Source organism: Micromys minutus, assembly GCF_963924665.1.
Source record: "Micromys minutus genome assembly, chromosome: 10".
Taxonomy (NCBI): Eukaryota; Metazoa; Chordata; class Mammalia; order Rodentia; family Muridae; genus Micromys; species Micromys minutus.
The window spans coordinates 11,005,409-11,010,098 of NC_137979.1; the positions used below are offsets into that span (position 1 = coordinate 11,005,409).

A 4,690-nucleotide genomic window follows, 5' to 3' on the forward strand; every position below is an offset into this window, starting at 1 on the left:
GCAACCTCATGGGAAGAAGAACATTATCAACCAACCAAACCCTCCGCAACTTCCATGGACTAATATACCAGTCACTGAGCACGTTGAGAGTCCTATGGCTCCAGTTGCATATGTAGCTGAAGACAGCAGTGTCTGGCATAATGAGAAGAGGCCTTTGGTCCAGGGAGGGCATGTTTTCCCAATGTAGGGGAATGCCAAGGCAATGGGGTGGAGAGGGTGATTAGGAGTGAGTGCACCTTTTGAAGACAAATGGAGAGGGAGGGAGGTGGGAATGGGGTAAATGAAGGGGATAACTTTTCAAATTTAAATTCAGAGAGTATCTAATAAAAGAAACTGTTGAACTTCAGTGACCTCAGTGGTCAGAGAGAGAATCACACGAGAAATCCCTGAAACAAAGGCATATGTAGTTTGCAATTAAAGAAACATTTTTGCTTCTTGAAGGCATGCCAACTACAGTCTTAATCCCAAAGTGAAGAACCACCTTGCCTCCATTTAGGCTTAAGAACCATTTTATAGTGAAGACAAACTAGGTTTGTTTCTATTCCTCCTCCCTGTCGCCCCAGATGTAACTACACACAAACCTGTACCATCTGTTCCAGGAAGTGGCCACCATACTTTTTCTTTAGGAGGTTGTGATCCCGCTTATATAATACAAATCCTTGTCTTCCTCCTTTATTGTATTTTCTATCACTAACAGCCAATTCGCTTGCCCTTGGTAGTTGATAATCTTTTATTTCTCCCCATTAAAAACTGAATTGATAAAAGAGAGATAAAAAGGAAAAAAAAAACATGACTGCTCCTAGGTATTCGGGAAGCCAGAGGAAGAGACTTCTGGGAGAGTCCAGAGTGGATCTGACTTTGAGCTGAGCATGTGAGGAGAAGTGGGAAGAGGGTGGGGACTGAAGCCACCAACCAAGAGGGGTGGCCTGGGTCTAGAGACGGGCCAAGAGACCAGAAGGGTAAAGGGTAGACAAAAGTTCAGGCAACCATATGTTTGGATTATGTAGGGAAGGGCATCTGAAGGAAGGGCAGCCCAGCCTCTGGGCTAGAAAAGATTAGGGTAGTCAGTGGGGTATGCTAACCAGAAGGACCCTGTACAGATAGAGACTGAAGGATGCTGGGAAACCAGAGGGCCAGGTTCTTTTCGATGTGTTAAATAGGTGCTTTAGCCAGTTGTTAGGTCTGGGACCTAACAAAAGGGGCATTAAAAAGCCAATGAGGGTTGCTCTCTAAAATCCCATCTTAGAGATTTTAGACAGCCAGAGATGGCTGGCTTGTCCCTGGTGCTCCTCTAAAATAAAGCATGCTTCAATCAGACAATTGTGGGTTTGGTTTTTCTTCTCAAAATTTTTAGATTTAACATTAATGTTCAGTCAAATGCAAAAAAACCATTCCTTTTTTATATTTCTTCTTTCATCTTAAAAATATTTTATAATTTATATTTTCTTAGTTTTAGAAGTTAGATTTGACGGGTGTCTTAGTTAGGGTTTCCATTGCTGTGAACAGACACCATGACCAAAGCAACTCTTAGAAAGAACAACATTTAATTTGGCCTGGCTTATAGGTTCTGAGGTTCAGTCCTTTAACATCAACACCATGAGCTGGCAGTCATGTTTTCTTTGACTCCTGAATGACCGTGGGAGGGACAAAGTTTCAGCCATGGTGGATGAACCACTTGAAGCTCCTGCTCACTTAGAGTAAGCTTTTTTGGGAACATGAGAGTTAGACTTACAGGCAAACTTTATTCCTAGGGTCCTGCCATTTCTCTCTAGTGATGGTTCTGTAATTCTTTAAGGGAGTTATTCATGCTTGAGGACCTCCATTATCATTATGAAGTATGGTTTTAAGTCCATGTCTTGTTTTTCTGGTGTGTTGGGAAACCCACTACTTGCTGTGGTGGGAGAACTGGGTTCTGATGTTGTCTTGGTTTCCATTGCTTAGGTTCTTGCGCTTGCCTCTTGCCATCTTGTTATCTGTGATGTTAGGTGATCTTGTTGTTTCTGACTGGAGCTTGTCCCTCCTGTTTGTCTGAGGGCCTGTGGGCTCAGGAGGGAGATTGCTCCTGGGTGTTTGGCTCTTTGTGGGCAGGCAGTGAGTTCTGATGGCAGTGACCTGGCTCTGTTTCCGTGGGCTCGTGTAGGAGAGCACTTCTGAGGCTCTTCTGGGTGCCAGCACTCTGTGGGCAGGCCCTGAGTCCTGATGGTGGTGACCGGGCTCTCTCTCTCAAACCTTACACTTTTGTTTTATTTTTTTTTCAACATAGAAGCACACCTGATTGGCTTTTTATTGAGGAGGGACAAGGGTACGAGCAAGTAACGACAGCTGGGACCCTAGGTTGAGAAGAATACCCTCCCCTCCTCGTATGTACCCACTGCCACAAATATAAAATAAACAACTATAGGCGAGCAGCTGAGACAGTGACGGGGAGGCTGGGAGTGGGCAGGGAAGGACACTCGGAATTGAGGGCAGCAATGAAGAGACCATGCCTGTGTGCGCGCACGGGGGGTGGGGCGCAGGTGGCACTGGATATGTCTATCTTCCATGCAGGCAAATATAAATATAGAGATAAGCCTTTCTTCTCCCCCCTCGGCCCAGTGCTGTTTGCCACCATCCCAGCTCGCCTTTCCTCATTGGTGAAGGGACGAGGGGAAAAGCAAATTATCAGTGAATTGTGATCAGACCCACAACCATCAATTTCTGCATCTTCTGTGCTATAACAGGATTCTTCAAGTGTTCTCTCAGAGCATGGGGGCCCTTTTGCTTCTGCTCCAGGATGAGCCTTGTGGCTGGGTCACTTATTTTCTGCTGCACCTCAGGGTCAGCCACGGCTTCACATCCTCAGGGCTGTTGTGTCTGTTGTACTGTGCCATCAGACAGCGTTAGTAACCGTCTGCTGCTTCCTCACAGTTGGAGTCCAGGTCTAACGCCTTTTGGTACACATCCCTGACTTTTGTATAGTCCTTCATGGCTTCCAGAGCAGCTGCTTTTTGTGTCTAAATCTTGATGAAGGTTGGCTTTAGCCAATGCACTCTTTGCAGTTCTTGAGCGTCAGCTGAAACTCCAGGAGCTTGGTGTAGCAGGTGGCTCGGTTGCTGTACAGTTTGGCATCTCTTGGGTTCCTTGTAATGGCTTCTGTATAGTGCTTCATGGCCTGGGGTAGTCCCCTTTCTGGAAGCATTCATTGCCCTTATTTTTTCCCTCCAAAGTCGAGTCAGGGTTGCTATAAGCCAGACACTATGTTCCTTCAGAATTTTCTCTGCCGGCCAGCACAAGTACATCTTGGGTTTGGTGCTCTGCCAGAGACTTGTAGAAATGGGTAGCATCCTCGTACCTTTCTTCTTTGAAACAGGAATTGCCAACTCGGGCACAAGCTTTGGCGATCTGCTGGTAGTCCTCTTGGTTCTCTCTGCTCACTTCCATGGCATTTGTTGTAGTGGTCCTCCTCACAGTGCTCAGCCACTTGATTAGTCATGTAAGTCATATTGGTAGGGTCCAGCTCCTTGGCCCTGTCAGAATGCTTCAGGGCCTTGTCAAAATCCTTCTTCTTGTAGGCATCATTTTTCCAAGTCCTTTTCTTTCAGTGCCTGTTTCTAATTCTCTGGAAGATCTTCTTCCATTGGTTCTGGCTTGGCCTCCTTTTTGGGAGGGGTTGGGGTGGGGTGTTGCTGTCTCTTCCTCTTCCTCCATACTTTCCAGATCAACCCCAAGGAGGACACTGAGAGTGGTCATGACCCAGGGATCTTGCAGTTTTGTGCCCAGGTCTGAGGGCTTGTTCTGTAGCTTCTCTATGAGTTCCCTGTAGGTGGGGTCACGAGCAGCATCCTTGTCCTGGGATCATTCTCCAACTTCTGGTGCAGATTAGGCAAGTTGAAAGGATTCATGAATTTCCTCTCTGCCTACCTGGCCTCCATGTTCTGCAAGCCCTCCTTAAGCTGGAGATTATTGGCTTCATGTTTTAACCCTTCTTTACAGGTTCGGTTGGCTTCTTCAAATGGGTTAAGGAACTAAAGGGCGGCTGCTCTTTTTGAATAACCCTTGCCCGAGTCAGGCTTCAGGTCAACAGTCTTGCAGCTGTTCTCATAGGCCTTCTGGTAAATCTCCTTTCTAGGCATAGGCTGCAGAGCGATTGCTATACAGCATATGGTTCTGGGGAATTTAATTGCCTCAGAATAGCACTGTGAGGCCTTGTCAGTATTCCCAGCACGCAGGGTCTTACTGCCCCTTTCCTTTATTTAGCTCATTCACCTGCTCCATAGCCTGGCCCGGAACCCCGCTGAATCCAATTGGTCCGCTCCGCGTTCTCCTACACTTTTGATCTAATGTTAGAGGAACTGTTTCTGTTCTTTTTGTAACGTCTGAATTATTTACTTTCCTGCCAACAGTTTGCACGAGTCCCCTTCTTGAAGGATCTTGGTCCAGCCTGCTGTGTTTTCTCCTCACGATAATCACACCTAGAGACCCCGGGCTGGATTCCCACAGGGATTTGTCCTCAGTTTCCGTTCACACTGGCGATCTTGGTTGGTCCGTGTTCCCGTACTTTATCCCACTTCTCTGCTTGCTGTGGCGAAAAGTTGCTCAGGCCTCTTGTCCATGTCTCATGGGAGACTGTCGCCTTTACACTGAGGTACTTGAGCTCTTTCTATGTCGGGAGCTCTGACCCCTTCACAGACTTACGGTTTGCAAGGACTTT

The 4,690-nt window shown here is 46.8% G+C and overlaps 1 pseudogene across 1 annotated transcript; it reads right to left on the reverse strand.

Annotated features, from left to right (window-relative positions):
• Positions 1 to 2,661: 2,661 nt before the first annotated feature.
• On the reverse strand, positions 2,662 to 4,293 carry LOC308426323 (stress-induced-phosphoprotein 1-like; annotated as a pseudogene). The gene has a single exon. The product of its transcript is annotated as a stress-induced-phosphoprotein 1-like (transcript).
• Between the last annotated feature and the right edge of the window lie 397 nt (positions 4,294 to 4,690).